The sequence below is a fragment of the Thamnophis sirtalis genome, unplaced genomic scaffold, assembly GCF_051295495.1.
Source record: "Thamnophis sirtalis isolate CommonGarterSnake01/CBP01778 unplaced genomic scaffold, rThaSir2_p1.2 scaffold_12, whole genome shotgun sequence".
Lineage (NCBI taxonomy): Eukaryota > Metazoa > Chordata > Lepidosauria > Squamata > Natricidae > Thamnophis > Thamnophis sirtalis.
In genome coordinates this window covers 51,799,940-51,820,375 of record NW_028261392.1, presented here as the reverse complement: position 1 = coordinate 51,820,375, position 20,436 = coordinate 51,799,940, and the positions used below count along the sequence as shown (strand labels likewise).

Genomic DNA, 20,436 nt, shown 5'->3' with positions numbered 1-20,436 from the left:
CGTCTTCAAGCTGCAAAAGTTCCCCGTGTGAGATTTAAAGCTTCCCTGGAGGACTCTTTTCAAACATCGCTTCACTTGCTTGAGGAGGGCATCCCCACTTGTGCACACCATCCCAGCCCTGAAATAGCCAGCCAGGGAGGTGCAGCGGCTTGTGCTCCTCCAGGCCCGGTTTGCTGAGGAGGTGGGGAGCAGCCCTGATGCCTCCACTGTGTTGAGGAGAAAGGAGAAAGGGTGGAAAGGAGTAGTGAAAAGCCACAAGGAGACAGAGAGAAAGTGGAGAGAAAGAAAAGAGGGAAAAAGAAAGAGAAACAAATGAGAGAGAATGGGGGGAGAGAAAGAAAAGAAAGATAAAGAAAGAATAGAAAGAGAGAGAAAGAGAACTTTCGGGGTAGAGTCACGTCACTGCGGAGCAGAAGAACAGGGCTGTTCTTTCTGCCCAATTTTCCGTGCCAGGAGGCTTGCAAAGGCAGAGCCGGGTCTCAGAGGGACCAGCGACAGAGAGGGGAAGCTCGGAGGATAACAGGGAGAGGTGCAATCCCGTTATAGTAGGAAAAAGCTCTCAAATCTGGCGCAGGAGAGACTGGCCTTTATGGGCAGATCCGGAGGCATGACAGCCCTTTAAATGGAGAAGGAAGCAAGAAGAGGGAAACAGATGAAAGTATCAGTGGATTTCGAGGAGTTGGAATGAAGTACTGACGTAACTCTCAGGAAGTGTAAACCTATAGCCTAGTGCGTGAGTGAGTCTCCAAGGCGTAAAAAAAAAAGTGGCACTTTAGCGGTGGGAGCGGAACCTTGAGAAAACAGAGTTAACATTCAGAGAAGGAATGGAGGAAATGTACTGATGGCTTGAACTTACTGGAGAATTACTATAGGCAGAAGGAACATGAGCTGAGATTGTGAGTAGACTGGGACTAAACATTGTGGATTGTAGAAAAGGAAAGAACAAGCTACAAGAAGCTTCTGCCTAGGAAGAAGACAGTGGAAATTTGATCTGGCAGGAGAAGTGAGAGAACTGTAATAGTGACTGTGCTAAATAGATAGCAGGCAACATCCTGGACTTTAACGGAGGACAAGCTGATGCAACAGTAAGAACAAGGAAAAAGAACTTTCTAAGTTTCAGGAAATCTGTGCAATCTAAGTAACCTGATATAAGTATATGAAATCCTGTACAGATATTATTTACTGTATAGCTGTTCATTTAAAACTAGAATTGAAACTTTACATAGACTATAAAGATCTTCATATTTTATACTATCTGGCATATATATTCTCATATATATATATATATATTCTTATATATTCTCAGAGATACTTATAGATAATACCCAGTGGACATATGTGGATGTGAAAACAAACGTATATAGATTTATATAGTATATTTATATATCCTAGATATTTTTATAACGTAATCAATTTAATAATCAAGTTAAAAAAACATTACATATATTCATTTCTATTTATATTCTTATAAGTAGACTTAAGGTGTTAAACCTGCAATATAAGTATTATATTATATTAGTCATATTAAATGCAATATCTATAATTTTAAATTTCTTATTAAATAAAAATGGATTAAGATTAGTATAACTATTTGTTAGCAGTCAGAACTGTTAGACCATCATTAGATTATTATTAGATTATTAATTGTATCGATCAATTGTATAAATAGGGTATTGATTGTATTATAATATAGGGTGTTCTATATCGTGGTCACCAATAATAGTTAGTGAAACAGGTAGAAGAATTGTGAGGCAGTAAGGTAGTGACAAAAAAAAGATAGATAAAGGGGGAAATGGGGATATATGATACTATGGAAAACCCTTTTTAAAAATATTAAAATAACGAGTACAAACCAGTTACCAAAATGGGGAGGGGGGAATACCCCGACGATAGCATCCCCATCAGGACCACATTCAGTGAAAAGCATGCTAGATGGTGAGAAATCAGGCTCCACTATAAATCTACAGAACATGTAATCAACTCTAACATCAATTCAGGAGACATTGATGAAGATAAAGGTGGTAATGAAGAACTTAAGAGTGATAGGGGGGAGGTGAAATGAGAAATACGCAAACTAGATGATAAAATTGGTTCAATGCAGGAAAAATAATACAAAATGAGCAAAAAATAAAAGTAGTAGAAACTAGAATGGAACAAACAGAAAAGAAACTATATAAAACAGAAAGTAAAATGATGGCAGTAAACAAAGAAATGGAGGAGGCTATTATAAATTTAGAGATAGAGAGATCAATGTTTTATCTTAGATTCCAAAATATAGTGGAAACTAAGAAGGAAGATCTTCCAAAGTTAATGGCCAAACTCCTGGCTGAACTTCTACAAAAAAGCAAGCAGGAAGTGGAAAATGACTTGGATGAAGTGTATAGGGTCCACACAAACTATGCACGCAGACATAAACTTCCAAGAGAGATACGTGTAAAATTTACAAGAAAAAAGACAAGAGATGAAGTTTACAGAAATCAAGAAGAGTCTTTGGTTTATAAGGGAAAAGAAATCATAACATTAAAACAGATACCAAAATGCATAAGGGTACAGAGAAGAAACTACCATTTCCTACCAATCCAACTGCTCAAATGCAGAGTGATGTTTAGATAGCTTATCCCTGAGGGGATGCTAATAGCCTGGCAGGGAAAAAAAAAATCTGTATTGACTCACTGGAAAAAGCACAGGAATTTTATGATCACCATATAATAGGAGAAGACAAACAAGATAGTAGAGAGGAAGCAGAAAATAAGAGTCAGGAAGAACTGACATCAGAGGAGCAGGATATAAGGGACTGAAGGGAAACAGAACTACAGGAAAGAAAGGGAGCCAGGACAAGAACACAAACCAAGACAAGAATAAGAAAAGGACCAAAACCAACATACCAATAAGATGGAAGACGAAATAAAGATGATATCCTTGAACATCAATGGTATCAACTCACCGGCCAAGTGAAAACAAACATTAACAAGACTTAAAACACAGAATATGGATATTGTCTGCCTACAGGAAGTCCATATCAAAGAAAAAATATGGCAATATTCTAGAATACCCCAAATTAGGAAAGCTGCATCTGGCATTAGCACAAAATAAGAGGGATTGCGGTATACATAAAAGATTGGTTAAATTCGAGGAAAATATTTAGTGATAGAGAAAGCAGATTTTTAATGACAGAAATAACAACTCAAAAAAGTATTCTGTTGGTGACAATTTATATTCCAAATATAAACCAAAGAATTCTATAATAAATTACACAAGAAAATAATTGAATCAGATTGGGAAAATGTCCGTATAATAGGTGATTTCAATGCAGTGGCAGACAACAAAATAGATTATAGGAATACAGAGAAGAAGAAAAAGAAAAGACAACAACTACTGAGTACTTTCTTTGAAATGGCGCAAGAATTAAATTTAAGGGATGCATGGAGATAGATAAATAAAAAAAAAGACAATACACTTTTTCCCATCTGCACAATTCATGGTTGTGAATCAATATGGCATGGATGAACCCAGAATTGATCAATAACATAGAAGATATGGAGATTTCACCAAATACATGGGCAGACCATAATCCACTAATGGTAAAATGGAAAGGTCAGAGGAAAAAATTCAGATGGACGCTAAATCACAGAATTATAAGGAATTAGACATTTCCTTTAAGGAAAACAAGAAAGATCAAACAACACTACAAAACCTAAGGGATACCACAAAAGCCTATGTGTGGAGTATAACAATAGCATATACGGCAAGGAGAAATAAGGAAAAAAGAAAACAGCAAATAGGAGAAGCTGAAAGAGTTGGAGACCATGTTCCAGAAAGAACCACAAAATATTAAAATCAAAGGAGAGATTTGGTGAAACACAAAATCAATCTAACATTTCAAGAAGAAATGATATGTAATATAAAAATGGAGAAGCAAAACTATTTCAAAACAGCAAATAAACCAGGTAGATGTCTGGCCCACAAATTGAAGAAAGCAAAAACCAAAAAGCTAATACAGCAATTACAGGACCAACATGGGAATTTGTTCCATAAGACAGAAGAAAAAAATGTATAATCCAAAACTTTTTTCAAACTCTAGTCAGGAAAACATCTCAGAAAAAGAAATCCAAAATTATTTACAAGAGAGAAAATTACCTTACCAAAATTAACTTACCAGAGGAAGCAAGAGAAATGCTAAATGAGAAAATAATTCTAACAGAGATAAAAGAGGCAATTAAGAAACAAAAAAACAATAAATCATCAGGACCAAATGGGATCCCCAAGAGATATATAAAAAATTTCAAGAAACTTTTGAGGAAATCATGTTAGAACTGTACAATGAAGTACTAGAACAAGCAAAAATGCCAAGTTCATGGACGGAGGCATTTATAACATTAATTCCAAAAGAAGAAACAGACAATCAATTGATCCAAAACTATAGGCCAATCTCGCTGCTAAATGTTGACTATAAAATATTTATGACGATCATCGCAGAAAGACTTAAAAATTATTCATTCGGATCAAAACAGATTCCTACCCAAGAGACAATTAAGAAATAATACAATAATTATAATGAATGCATTAGAATACTATGAAGCTCATCCAGAAAAACAATTAGCATTAGTATTGGTAGACACGCAAAAAGCTTTTGAGAATTTAAATTGGCAGTTTCTTATCACACAATTAGCTATTATGAAATTTGGAGAAAAATGTATTAGAATGATTAAGGCAATATATTCAAACCACAGCTAAAACAATGGTAAATGGAGATCTAACAGACAAAGTATCAAGCCGGCCTCCTTCAGCAACCAAGAAAGAAACCACTTAACTCCATTTTGCAGAATTAAGAGTACTTTTACTGGTTATGAAAAGATAGCAGCTAAGTAAAGCAAGGTCTGAAGCAAAAGTGCGTGAAATCATACATATCAATATTTGTCCAACCCCTCCCCCCCCGGTAACCCCCATCCCATTGTCCAATCTGCAAATCCCTCAGGTGTCATGTGGGTTGCATCTCCAAGAAGCATCATCAGGTTGGTATGCAGGATGGTTGGCCTTGACCAACCCTAAACTCCAGCCATCAGCATGTGTAGTAGATGGTGAGAACAAAACTCCCTCTTAACAATCTCTCCTGTACCAAACCTTCCCCTCCCAAATACCAGCCCCCCCTCCCCATTTCAATGGTAGCCGAAAGCGAATAGCGAAACAGAGGCTGACAACTGGCCTTCCTTCAGGAAGAGAAGTCATCCCTGCAAGAAAAACAACAAACAATAGAAAAGACAACATAGATATGTACATTTCAAATAATATCAAGGCTTATCAGGGTACTTAGCATAGAACTTCTATAAAAGTCTAGGAGCACTAACATGAGATTTATCAGCCCATTCAGTATAGGAGGGGGAAAATGTTTCCAGGACACTAGATACTGAATTCAACTCCTATGTTTCCTGGAGTCCAAGATTTCTTTAACTTCAAAATGCTGTTCTTCCTCAATAAGAGGAGGAGCTGGGGGTGCAGGTTGAGGCGGACGAAAGGAAGAAGTGTGCTCTGGTTTCAATAGGTTCACATGAAAAACAGGATAAATCCGCCTAAGATTCTTTGGCAACTCCAATCGTACAAAAACAGGATTTGATTTTCACAATAGGGAATGGACCGACATACTTCGGTCCCAGTTTTTTCAATTTTTGGGTGGTTTGCAGAAACTTGGTGGACAAAAACACTCAATCCTCTACTTTGTACTCTTTCGGCTTCACCCTCTTTTTATCAGCCTGTTTCTTGTGCGCCTGGTGAGCATCTCCAACGCCTTGCGGGTCATGGGCCAAAATTGGTGAAGTTGATCACTCCACTCTGAGAGGGACAAAATTTGTGGTTTCTCTTGAGGTAACTCAGGAATCAGTACAAAGTCCTGGCCAAACACAACTCTAAAAGGGGTCAAGCCGATACTGCTGTGCAGAGTTATTGTACACCACCTCAGCATGTGGTAACAGTTCAGCCCAATTATCTTGTTGATAATTGATGACACCAGAGGTACTGTTCCAAAACAGAATTAGTCCGTTCACAAGCACCATTAGGCTGAGGATGGTGGGCAGAGCTTAGCCCCTGGGCAGAGCCAATTAACTTTAGAAACTCTTTCCAGAAGAGGGAGGTGAATTGGACCCCCTATCCGAAATTATGTGTTCAGGCACTCCATGTAACCGATACACATGTGAAATAAATAACTTAGCTAACGACTTAGGTGATGGGATTTTGGAACAGGGTACAAAATGAACTTGTTTGGAAAACAGGCCGGTGATAACCCAAATCATGGTATTCCTAGACTCTCTGGCAATTCAACAATGAAATCCATCAATATCTCCTTCCATGGGGCCTCAAGGCGGGCCACTTTGGAGAAGGCCCTGGGACTTCCTCAGTTTTCGTTTTGCAGCTGCACAAACAGGACAACTGGCTATGTAGGACTCAATGTCTTTTCTCAATGAAGGCCACCAAAATTGCCTCTTAATCAGATGCAAAGTCTTTACAAATCCAAAATGGGCCACCATTCTCAAATCGTGGGCCTGTTGAAGAACAATAGGTTTAAGGTTAGTAGGAACATACAATTTAGCTCCTACCCAAGCCAGTCCATCTTTCATGGTGCATTTGTTTGAATGTTTCTTGAACCAGTCATCAGACTCAAGGCCTTCCTTGAGTTTGTACATTAGGCCTAGTAACCACTGGGGCAGCCAGACTTTTTGCTGAGCGAATAATGCTCAGCTTAGAGCTGTTGTACTGGGGAAGCCTAGACAAGGCATCGGCCATGAAGTTCTTCCCCCCCCCCCCGTAAAGTTGAAATGGTTGAAGTGTTGTGCCCAACACACTTGTTTAGGAGATAGCTTATGCAGGGTCTTCAATGCCTCCAAATTTTTATGATCATACCTCAAAAGGGTGTTTTGCCCTTTCTAGGAAATGTTGCCAGGTCATCAAAGCCCATCTGACAGCAAAAGCTTCCTTTTCCCTTATAGCCCATTTCCTCTGTCTCTGTAAGCTTACGTGAGATTTAAGCGCATGGTTGCAATTTTCCAGAAGATTTATCAGAAGATTTTTTTCTGAAAACGTCCTTTAGATCCCAATATTATTTTGGAATTTTCTCCTCCCCCTCATTTTTTTTCCTGCAGCGCAGCCGCCTGGTTAGGTTCAAGGTTGGCTATGTGGGAAACCCTCCCCTTTCCCTCTGAGGGTTTTGCAGATCGGATGCGCAGCCACCCTTTCCTCCAGTTGATCTGTAGATTCCATCTCCGTAACCAGGGTAAGCCCAGTATGAGGGGCCGATCCATCCCAGGTGCAATGATGAAACTTAGTTTCTTGGTGATCCCCCATCCACATATCTATTGGTTCAGTCACAAAATGGGCAGGAGCCCCCCCAGCTACTGACCCATCCAACTGGCAAAAGGTAATGGGGATTTTCAAAGTTCTCAGTCATAAGCCCATTTCTTCCACCACTTCTGTGCTAATAATGCAAGGTGTGCATCCAGAGTCTAAAAGGGCAAGCATTTTGCTTATGAGCCAGTAGAGGGCACTTTAAGTTCTATTGGGATGGTCATGGGGCCCGATCGGGAACTTACCAGATGGTCATCATCAGAATCAGTTTCACTTTCCCCTGATGGAGAGGAGGGTTCTTCTTCCCTCAGAATGGGAGGGAATTCTGCAACTGGTTCCACGCCTTTCACAGTGGTGTCCTTCTGTTTCCCAGGTTGTTTGTCTGGCTTCCTCTTCCCCATGGCAGGGGGCTTTGGGCCAATCTTGGAGCGGCAATTCGCTGCCCGGTGCCCCTCCTTCCCACATCGGAAACAAGTGGTAGACCGGGGTTTGCTTTTAGACCAACTTTTTCCTCCTTTCGGAGCTCCTTTGGGGGGGGGGGGGGATTTTTCTCTTTCTCATTGTCTTCGTGATACTTATCTTTGGCTAGATCGATCTCCATATCTGCTGCCAATTCATACCCCTGGCTGCCAGTGTGGGGGTAGTAGCATCAGAGTCTGGAGCTTCAGCTTTCCCCTCAGGGGGTGTGGCTGTCTGAATTCGCAACCACCCCTCTCTCCAGTTAATGCGTGGGTTCCATCTACGGAGCCAGGGGAGTCCTAAAATAAGGGGCCGGTCCATCCCAGGCGCTACAATAAAAATTATTATTTCTTGGTGGGTACCCATCCACATCTCGATGGGTTCAGTGGAAAAATGAGCAGGACCGCCCCCCGCAATAGAGCCATCTATTTGGCAAAAAGCAATAGGGATTTTTAAAGTTTTTAGTTCCAAGCCCAGCTTCTCAATCTTTTCAGGGCTTATCATGCAACGGGAACACCCAGAATTTAATAGAGCCATAAGTTTTTCTTTTTTGCCAGAAGAGGGCACCCTAAGCTCGACTGGAATAAGCATGGGGCCAGAGCGTGAACTTACCCAGCGATGAGAATCCTCATCATCACTGTCGTCAGAAGAGCTGGGACTTCCGTTTCCCCCCCCCCCCACTCCTCTGGCTCGAAGCGTCGAGAAACATCTCCCCCAGCAAAGACGGCCTCCTTTCTCTTGCCTGGAGGCTTCTCAGGTTTCCTCTCCCTCCGGGGTGTGTGTTTGTGGAGCAGAGTGGGTCAGCTTCACTCGGCAATTTACAGCATGATGCCCCTCCTTTCCGCAGCGGAAACAAGCGGAGGGCTTGGGCTTGCTTGCAAAACCTGGTTAAGTCCAACTCAATGTCTGCAGCATTCTCATACCAAGGTTCCAAACGGCAGGGATGCGTCTGTTTATGCATTGCTGGTAAACATCTTTATTCAAGCCATCAGCGAATCGATCCAGCAAGGCCTCTTCTGACCACCCCCTCATATAGGCTGACAACTCCCGGAATTCCTGCACATATTCAGGCACAGTTTTCTTTCCCTGTCTGAGGGTCGTAAATTCTAATCTGGCTCGACGCTCGGTCAGGGGGTCGTCAAACCTTCTCCTCATTGCTGCCATAAAGTCATCAAAATTCCTCAAGAGAGGGTAGTTACTATTGTGTAATCCGACCATCGAGTCGTCTGCTTTCTTCTCCAAAGCCATTAACACTATTCTCACTTTAGATTCATCAGTAACCAAATCAGGCCCATATATTTCCATATAATTCCAGACCTGAATAATAAACAACCCGAGGCCGCTGGGCTCTCCATCATATTTTACGCTTAAGGGTGGGACCTTAGCCATCCGGCGTCGCCTGCCCCCCCTCCTGCTCTCTGAATGTCTCTAGCCGCAGGGGGGGAAGTCGGTGCTGGATTTTCTTGCACACATCCCCCTTCGGCCCCTCCAGTCTCCCTTAAGCTATGCAGCGGGTACCTTTTTTCCAGTTCCTCTGCTGGTTCCCTTCCCACAGCTCTCTCTCGAATCCGGCATTCACTCCATGCCTCCTTGAGGAGTCTCATGGCTTAGGACATTTTGTAATCTTCCTCTCCAGAGCCACTCCAGTCAGCAGCTGGGGTTTTTCTTGGCCTCCTTCTCGTGACTCCAGTTTGTAATTCCTCAGGTTCCTCTTTCTGTCCCACACCCCAAGTCCATCTGGGTCGAACAGCAGGTTCTTCCACTCTCAGGTCAGCCAGCATTTCTGTTAAGGATGGTGCTGCCGTTGCACCCATGTCTTCTTCCTGGTCGCTTTCATGTAAAGACATTTTTCTTTTCCTTCTATGAGGGCACCCCCCTCGGAAGTTGTTCACTCCGGGTTGGGTGCAAGGTGAGATTCAGCTTATTGTCAGGTCCTACTTCATTTAATAATCAGGAAAGAAACCACTCAACTCCATTTGCTTGAAATTAAGTGTACTTTTACTAATTACAAATGAATAGTAGCGAAGCAAAGCTGAATCTGGTTAATTAGGCGCGAAAGCGAAGAATATCATGTATAATTCAATGCCCTCCCCTTGGCACCCCAGTCCATAGTCCAATTATAATTCACCCAACTGTCAGGTGGGAGATATCTTCAAAAAACATCACCAGGATAGAATGCTGGACAGTTAATCTTGGCGGGAAACTCCCTTCCTCCACATGAGATGGTCAGGTCAGCGTCTAGAATCTTCCTCCAGCACATAATGATTCCCTTCCCAAATACCATGCCCCCCTCCCCGTTTCAATGGCAGCTGAAGCAGCAGCAAACCAGAGGCTGACACCAGCATTGCAGGTTACAGGGGGGGGGAGCGTTAACACAGTTCTGGTATATATCTTTGTTCAGGCCACCCATAAAACTGTCCATTAAAGCTTCTTCCGACCAGACCCGCATATAAACAGATAGTTCACAAAACTCTTGGATGTATTCAGCCACTGCATTCTTTCCCTGAGTAAGGATTTTCATTTTGGTTCTGGCCTTTCACTCGGTGAGTGGGTCATCAAAATGTTTTCTCAGGGCGGCAATAAACCTATTATAGTTTCTCAGTAGGGGGGAGTCATTGTTATGCAGAGCAACCATCCATGCCACCGCCTTGTTCTCCAACGCCATGGTAACTACTCTTACCTTGGCTTCTTCAGTGGGGAAATCCTCTCGAACTGTTGCATGAAATTCCAGACTTGGACCAGGAAAAATTCTAGCTTCTTTGGGTCGCCTCCAAATTTCACCCCAAGAGGAAGAATCTTTGCCATCCGGCGTCTATGGGGGGGGGTCCTCCTCCTCTCGGAAGGGCTCTTGCGGTTGCTGCTACCGGGGCTCCCCCATCCTGATTAGCTCCACTGTCTTCCCCCAGGGATCCCCTTGGGTGAAACAGGTCTTCTGCAGGTCCCTCCTCTAGATCAGGCGAATCAGCTTGCTGCTCTCGTGAAAACATCGTCTCTCCCAAGCCTCCTAGAAGCGTGGAACATCATGAAATCCTTATCTTCGGCTTCCTGCCAGGCAGCTGCCGGTCGCCGATGTCGCCTTATTGTAACTCCAGCCGGAATTTCTTCAGGGTCATATTTCTGTCCCACTCCCAATGACCACCTGGGGCGGACGGATCTTTCCTCTGAATTCAGTTCCACCATCCGCTCTGTCTCCAAAGGATATGAGGATCTAGCCACCCCCATGTCGTCCTCTTGGTCGCTGCCTGGGTTGAACATTTCTTGAAAGTTTTGGTTTTATTACACTCCCCTCGGAAGGTGTTAGCTCTGGGATGAGTGCAAAAGTGAGACCTGGCTTAATGTCAAGCCGGACTCCTTCAGCAACCAAGAAAGAAACCACTTAACTCCATTTTGCAGAATTAAGAGTACTTTTACTGGTTATGAAAAGATAGCAGCTAAATAAAGCAAGGTCTGAGGCAAAAGCGTGTGAAATCATACATATCAATATTTGTCCACCCCCCCTTCCCCTGGTAACCCTCATCCCATTGTCCAATCTGCAAATCCCTCAGGTGTCATGTGGGTTGCATGGTGAGAACAAAACTCCCTCTTAACAATCTCTCCTGTACCAAACCTTCCCCTCCCAAATACCAGCCCCCCTCCCCATTTCAATGGCAGTCGAAAGCGAATAGCGAAACAGAGGCTGACACAAAGTCAATATTAATAAATGGGTCAGACAAGGATGCCCACTATCGCCTGTTCTATTTATCCTCTCATTGAAGGTTTTACTAACACAGATTAGGGAAAAAGAGGAAATAAAAGGGTTAAAAATTAAAAAAGAATACAAAACTCAGGCATTTGCGGACTATATGGTTTTTATAATAGAAGACCCCCTTGTAACAGGGAAAATATTAATTCAAGAAGGAGGAATTTGGTAAAGTTGCAGGCTTAAAAATAAATAAAAATAAAACATAATTACTAAAAATCTTACACAAAGGCAAAATGAGGAATAAGAGAGTGTTGGAAATGCAAATAGTTAAAAAGATAAAATATCTTGGAATCCTGCTAACGGCTAAATCTTCTACCATAAAAGAAGACAATTATTCAAAATTATTGCAATACGAAAGGACTTGGAAAATTGAGCTAAATTACAATTATCATTGATTGGAAGAATTGCGACCATAAAAATGAATATCCTACCAAAATTTTTATTTCTATTTCAAACCGTACCAGTAAAATTAGAGGAAAAATTTTTCGTGGAACTAAATAAAATAATTTTAAAATTTATTTGGTGGAAAAAAGCTAGGATAAAATTAAAATTACTACAGGACTCTAGAATCAAAGGAGGACTTGGCCTCCCAGATTGGGAGCTTTACTATCAGGCAGCAGCGGTAACATGGCTCAAAGAATGGATAGTACTTCAAAATAAAAGAATATTGAAGATAGACGGTCATGATTTACAACTGGGCTGGCATGCTTTTATCTGGGAGGGAAAGAGTAAAGCCGTTAAATACTTCCAGAGATATCAGGTAAGAGGAGCCTTACTAGAAATATGGATGAAAATCAAAAGAAACTTCTACACAAAAATTCCCAGATGGATATTAACCATCGAAGCAATTATCTACCCCAATGTAATAGATTTGAATAGGATATTGACATATAAGGAGTTATTGGATGGGCAAGGAAAACTTAAAACAAATCAGGAGTTAAAATTACAGGGAATTGAACTAGGCTGGTGGCCTTACCTACAAATTCAAACAAGATAAAAAGGACTTAGAACAGTATGGATTTCAAAACGAACAACAAGAATTGGACAAAATAGTAACAGGAACAGAAGAAAAAATGATTACAAAAACATACAATTGTCTCTTAAAATTCAAAATGGAGAAGGAAACCGTGAAGGAAAAGCCCAATGATAATTTGGGCTAAAAACGTCGGGTATAATATTGAATTGGAGCATCGGGAAAAAGTATGGGGGGGGGGGAGTGGAATTATAAATTGACAATGCCAGCATCCTATAAGGAAAAAATTTACAAAATATTTTATAGGTGGCATTTACCCCTGGTGAGATTGGCCAAAATGTTCACAAATAGATCTCCAAACTGTTGGAAATGTAAGCACCAACAGGGGACCTTCTATCATATGTGGTGGACATGTCCGAAAGCCAAAGAATTCTGGACCAAAATTCAAAAACGGTTAGAAGAAATAATAGAACAAAAAATTGACATGAACCCTGAGCTGTTTCTTCCAGGAATAATTAAAAGATTAGTAAGGATATCCAATATTTAATGCTTCATATAATCACTGCTGCCAGAATTTCATATGCCCAAAGTTGGAAACTAAAAACCATTCCATCAAATGAAAAAAACATTAAAAAGATGTTAGAATGCTCATAAATGGACTAACGATGGAACTAAGAGATAGAGAAGAAACAGTACTACAAGATATGGAACAGGTGGTATAACTGGCTTGAAAAGAGATGTAAAATTAATGCATAAGGAACACATAGCAAACACAATGAAAAGAGATGGCATATATTTAGAAAGCAATAGAGATGGAAATATTGTATATAGATGTATATATTATAAAAATGAGAACATATGAAACAAAGAAGGATATGTATAAAATAATAGAATGGAAAATGGCAAACCCAAAATTAGAAAAAAGAAATACCGATAATAGAAAGCTGTAAAAGTGTAATTGTGATTTTAATATTTGGAAAATGTCAAATAAAAAAAATAATAAAAAGAGAAAGTGAGAAAGGAACTGACGTTGCGACAGTATGATGTGCCGTCGCAACGTCAGTCAAAACTTTTGCCGCTGGACGGTCCATTTGGAACCGTCCCGAAGAGACAGTGAAAGCGAAGAGCATATCTTGCTGATCTCAGGGACACCGCAAAGTCCCTGATTGATCCAAGAGAATCTCTTCTTGCTGGTGACAATAAGCACAGCCTCAAGCTGCTGAAGTTGATCATTTTGACCTTGCACTTCAAAGGCTTCAGCTTGTTTATAGAAGAAATAAGGAGAAGAGCATGATTGTTTACACAGGTGCTCTTTGGATGCTTGTTGGTAGTTAGAAAGAAGTGCAAATAAAGATTTGTTTTTAAACCAGAGTGGCAGTGCTTACTAATTGGAAGGATGGCATGACATCAAAAAGAAACCATAACATTACAACAGATTATGTTTGGAATTCAAAAATTATTAGAAACAACAGAGATAATTGAGAAGAGATGGGAAAATATAAATTGTAATGTCGTAAAACCTGATGGAAAAATGGAAGATATCCAGCAAATGGAAAAAGTGAAGGCTAGAGTCCTAAAAACCCAAGGGGAAAATGAACAAAGAGGCAAGATAACCATGGATATTGACAGTGAACCAAACGTGGTTGGAGATGGAAAGAGTGGAACAAAGAAAGGTAAGATAGATGGAAAGGTGCTTTACTCCAGATTTCATAGAAGAAGAAAAAAGAGAAGAATTGATGAACTTAAGGAGAGAAACTTTGACAATAACACTACTGATAACCAAAGATAAGCTGATTAAAGAAGCTGATGGAGGGTTTCGAGATTTTATGATATGCAACAAGCAACAAGTTGTGAAGAGAAGTCCAAACAAATTTGATTATGGAAATAACCTAAAGACTAATTCCACAAATGGCAAAAGAAATAGGACTACACTATTACTGAAAGACACAGGTTGAGATATGAAAATTATTTAATAAAACACTAGTTAAATTTAGTTAAAATTAGAGCATTATGTTAAAAATGTAGTGATAATAGATAGCTAGATAAATAATTGATAATGATAAGAATGTATACATATGTATTGGTTTGATAAGAGAAAATTTGATATAAATTTTAAATGGTGATAAAAGGGGGAAAAGTAAGTTAAACAGTTAAACTATTGTTAAATAAATGACTGATAATGATAATGTAATAATTTGTATTGACATGATAAAAGAAAATTGGATGTAAATTGTAAACAATGAATAAGGTCTAAAAATTTTGTTATTAAACATAATTAATTTTTATTTTGAATGTGTTACAAAGATATAATGTGGCTGGATGATATTGAAAATAAATAAGGCAATGCTATTATGTGGTTTTGTTTTAAATTTTGGAATGTTTATTATAAAGGGACGTTAAAACAATTATAGTCATATGAAGGATGAAGTATGACGATAGCAATATATATAAATATATTTGATGTAAAATATATGATGATATGAATCATAGGTGATGACTGTGGAAGGGATGCACGAAAGTTCTTTGTAATCAATTGACACACTTTCTGCGATTTGTAATGGAAGATGATTTTAAGGTATTTATGTTAAATACACACACACACACCTACAGTGGGGCAAAAAAGTATTTAGTCAGCCACCAATTGTGTAAGTTCTCCCACTTAAAAAGATGAGAGAGGCCTGTAATTGACATCATAGGTAGACCTCAACTATGAGAGACAAAATGAGAAGACAAATCCAGACAATCACATTGTCTGATTTGGAAAGAATTTTTTTGCAAATTATGGTGGAAAGTAAGTATTTGGTCACCTACAAACAAGCAAGATTTCTGGCTCTCACAGACCTGTAATTTCTTCTTTAAGAGGCTCCTCTGTCCTCCACTCATTACCTGTACTAATGGCACCTGTTTGAACTTGTTAGCAGTATATAAGACACCTGTCCACAACCTCAAACAGTCACACTCCAAACTCCACTATGGTGAAGACCAAAGAGCTGTCGAAGGACACCAGAAACAAAATTGTAGACCTGCACCAGGCTGGGAAGACTGAATCTGCAATAGGCAAGCAGCTTGGTGTGAAGAAATCAACTGTGGAAGCAATAATTAGAAAATGGAAGACATACAAGACCACTGATAATCTCCCTCTATCTGGGGCTCCACGCAAGATCTCACCCCGTGGGGTCAAAATGATCACAAGAACAGTGAGCAAAAATCCCAGAACCACCCGGGGGGGGGGGGGGAAACACCTGGTGAATGACCTGCAGAGAGTTGGGACCAACGTTAACAAAGGCTACCATCAGTAACACACTACGCCACCAGGCACTCAGATCCTGGAGTGCCAGACGTGTCCCCCTGGTTAAGCCAGTACATGTCCGGGCCCGTCTGAAGTTTGCTAGAGAGCATTTGGATGATCCAAAAGAGGATTGGGAGAATGTCATATGGTCAGATGAAACCAAAGTAGAACTGTTTCATAGAAATAACTCATCGTGTTTGAAGGAGAGAGAATGCTTACTTGCATCCAAAGAACACCATACCTACTGTGAAGCACGGGAGTGGCAACATCATGCTTTGGGGCTGTTTCTCTGCAAAGGGACCAGGACGACTGATCCGTGTACAGGAAAGAATGAATGGGGCCATGTATCGTGAGATTTTGAGTTCAAACCTCCTTCCATCAGCAAGAGCATTGAAGATGAAACTTGGCTGGGTCTTTCAGCATGACAATGATTTGGGTGGTTACCAACTTGTTCTCCAAGCAGGTTCATTTTATTCCTTGTTCCAAAATCCCTTCCGCTAAATCCTTAGCTAAGTTGTTCATCACCCATATCTATCGTCTACATGGGTTGCCTGACCGCATCATCTCGGCTAGGGGGGTCCAATTTACCTCCTTGTTTTGGAAAGTTTCTAAAGTTGATTGGCTCCGCCCAGGGCTTAAGCTCCGCCCAACACCTTCAAACTAATGGGGCTTGTGAGAGGACTAATTCTGTACTGGAACAGTATCTACGATGTTTCATCAACTACCAACAGGATAATTGGGTGGAATTATTGCCTCATGCTGAGGTGGCGTATAACAACTCGATACACAGCAGCACGGGGTTTACACCCTTCAAACTGGTGTACGGACATGATTTTGTGCCTATCCCCGAAATATCTCAGGAGAAATCGCAGGTGCTCCTTTCCGAATGGAGTGACCAGCTCCGAGAAATGTGGCCCTTGGCTTACCGAGCACTGGATGCGGTGCATCAAGCTCATAAGAAGCAGGCGGATAAAAAGAGGGCGAAGGCAAGGGAATATAAAGTTGGTGATCGTGCATATTTATCCACCAAATTTCTCCGAACTTCTCAAAAGTCTAAGAAATTAGGCCCGAAGTATATGGGTCTGTTTCCGGTTGTCAAGGTCATCAACCCTGTGTCTGTTCATCTAGAACTACCTAAATATCTCAACCATGTTTACCCGGTATTTCATGTCAATCTCTTGAAGCCAGAGCGCACTTCTCCGTTGCGGGGTCCTTTGGCAACTCCTCCCTCCCCGCTCCTGATTGAGGGTGAACAGCATTTTGAGATTAAGGAGATTTTGGACTCCAGGAAAATTAGAAACCATGTTCAATATCTTGTGGCTTGGAAACATTTCCTTCTGTCTCATGCTGAATGGGTCGATAAGTTCCATGTCCTGGTTCCTCGTCTTATACGCAAATTCTACTTTACTTACCCAGACAAGCCTTGACCTCGAATGATCTCTCTTATCTTTCCCCGCCCTTTTTTCTTCCATGTTATGTTTGTTTGTTTGTCTGTGTTCTTTTGTTTCTGCAGGACTGATCGTCCTTTTTCTGAAGGAGGGCCGGATGTCAGCCTCTGCTTTGCTGCTTGTTTTTCGGCTGCCATGAAACGGGGAGGGAGGGCATGGTATTTGGGTGAGGGAAGTACTCTGTACAGGAGGACTGTTAAAATGGGAGTTGTTCACACCATTCGTTTGCACATGTGGAAGGCGGGGAGTTTCCCGACGAGGCCAACTGTCCAGCATTCCAGCCTGATGATGATTTTTGAAGATGTCTCCCACCTGACAGCTGTGGTGATATATGTTTGGACTATGGACTGGGGTACCAAGGGGAGGGGAATGGATCATATATTGATATCTATTGCTTTCGCGCTCTTTTGCTCAGATCCAGCTTTGCTTAGCTTCTCATCACTTAAAATCAGTAAAAATACACTTAATTCTGCAAAATGGAGTTGAGTGGTTTCTTTTTTGGTTGTTAAGTGAAGGAACCATGACATTTTCTTTTTTCTTTCTGTCTCTTTTCTTTCTCTCTCCATTCTCTCTCATTTATTTTAAGTCTCAGAAAGACTCGTTTCCGGCAGCTTCCATGACTTTACATGCGCAACCCATTGTTCTTCACGCTGCGCAGCCACCCAGCAACTGGGGCAACCAAAGAGCTCCCTGGCGTTCTTGACGCTCACCCGCCTCCCATCCATCCATCCATCCCCCTCGCCTGCAAACTTCTGCCCCGCTCCTGTCTCTTTGCCGGGCGACCTCTGGCAGCCCCATACTCACTGCACTCAAGGAATGGCACAAACCTGCTGCCCTTTCCCTCATCCCCACCTTTTTCCTCCCAGCCATCACTTCAGTGTGTGCCCAAAGCCTGCAACCGCCCAGCTCTTTTCCACAGCGCTCCCTTTGTTCCACGCTGAACTTCTACCTCTCCCCTTCCACGCCCATGTCTTCCTGGCCCTGCACCTGGCTCTTTATCGAGGGGGTGGGCAGGTGGAGCAGGCTGGGGTGGGGGAGAAGGGAGTCGCATGGAACAAGATGGGTCTCCTCTTGTTGCCTCTTCTCCCCCCCCCCCCCTTGCCGATCATGGCAGGGCTTCCTGCCCCTCGCTTAGCCACCCTCCCCTATTTCGATGTAATTTGGGGGAGGCAGATGGGGAGGAGTGGGGTGGTAGGGAAGCAAGTTGTATGGTAAAAAAAACTTATCGTGAGTTCAATCAATTAATTGTAACTTCTCGAACTCACAAGGTTTTTTTTTTATCATACAACTTGTTTCCCTACACACAACTGCGAGAAACGCAATGGAGCTGGAAGTCAGATAAGAGGCAACAGGAGCCCCATCTTGCTCCACGTGCCAAAATACCAACAACAGCCTGGATGCTTTCCTTCTCTGCCATCTCTTTATTGAGGAGGTGGCAAGTAGGGCGGGGTAGAGCAGGGGAGAAGCGAGATGCATACAGCAAGACGGGGCTCCACTTGCCGTCTTTTCTCCCGCCCTCACAAGGCATGGCAGAGCTTCCTGCCCCTCACAAGAAGGTGTTGCAGTAGCGCAACACAGCTGCAGCCATGAGGTGACCAAGCTCGCCACCTCCTGCACTTCAAAAATAATAAGACCTTTCCGAAAATAAAGCCAAGAGCTAATTTGGGGGGTTAAAAAGAAAATAAGACCCTGTCTTATTTTCTGGGAAACACTGTATTTTAAAGTATAGCTGCAATATTACATATCTAGAGCACAGCCATGTTTGCCCAATATATTACCCCTGTTGAAGAATGACATACACAGCTTCTGGCTTGAGATATGTACCAGGTACTGGGTTGTACAGAAAAACAAGATAAGAGAATACCAAGAAGATGAGAACTGAAAGGGGCTAGGTGCTTAGCAACGCAGGCCTAACTAATTTTAAAGGTAGAATAATAGATTAATGGGTGATCAGAAAGCATATGTCTGAACCAGGCCTATCAACTGGGCCTGGCTAGTTGACAAGCGGCCAGTGAAAGAACTGTATAAAATATGCTGAGATCTGTAACTGGGTGTAGATTTCTGTTGCTGTGCCAAGCCGAAAACTCACCAGCTCTTTCCAAACAGCTTTTCTAATAAATCTTATTTCTGGTTGACCTAAGTATTGTTTAAATTTGTTACGCATAGAAATATGTAAGTTGAAATAGTATTAAGAGAAATATGATGCTGATTACAATCAATGAAATAAAAACCTATTTGCCTAATTATTTTGTGAGGAATATAAAGAAACAAATTTTCTGCTCAGGTATAAAAGATTCCAAGGGCCAAGGAATGTTAATGTACTGAAGAGAACATACTAAGAGACAAGCGTGATTCTAGGAACTATGGATAATTCAAGATAGCCCTTAACAGTAACCTTCTAGAAACCAACAGTGTTCACAAAATGCCCTCTTTGTTCAAGTGAACCATGCATCTATAGTTCATCCTCATTACTTCACAGAATCCACCTCACATTTGACCCCACTAATAGATAAAGCCCTGCTATACTGAAACATGTCCAAGTCATTATCTTCTTATATTGAGATTGCTTTCCTACCCCTCTGAGTTTTGCATTTTGATAAAATCTGATATTACAATACTATAAACAATCTGTGCTTCAACCGAAATGTGCATTGGTTTAAAACAAACTTCAGGGAAATTAATAAAAGAAATGTCCCCTACAATACCAAGCCTATTTAATTCTGTGGACAAAATAAAATCGTATTGGAACCCATAGGTACCGTATTTTTCGGAGTATAAGACGCACTGGAGTATAAGATGCACAAGATTTTAAAGAGGATTTTTTTTTAAAAAAAGTAGGTAGGTAGATAGAGGGGGGGGGAGAGAGAGAGAGAGAGAGAGAGAGAGAGAGAGAGAGAGAGAGAGAGAGAGAGAGAGAGAGAGAGAGAGAGAGAGAGAGAGAGATATACAGTGGGTAGGTAGGGAGCGTGAGTAGTTAGGTAGTTGGGTAGATAAAGGGATAGAGAGAGAAATAGAGAAATACAGTAGGCAGGTAGGGAGAGAGGGTAGGTAGGTAGGTAGGTAGGTAGGTAGGTAGGTAGGTAGGTAGGTAGGTAGGTAGGTAGGTAGGTAGAAGGAGAGAGAAGTACAGTACGTAGGTAGGGAGAGAGAGAGAAAGTAGGTAGGTGGGTAGAGGGAGAGAGGGAGGGAGAGA

General features: G+C 41.4%; 1 protein-coding gene across 1 annotated transcript in view; it reads right to left on the bottom strand.

Moving 5' to 3' along the window:
* Positions 1–20,436, bottom strand: part of POLA1 (DNA polymerase alpha 1, catalytic subunit) — a 377,795-nt gene that overhangs the window by 343,252 nt on the left and 14,107 nt on the right. The window lies entirely within an intron of this gene.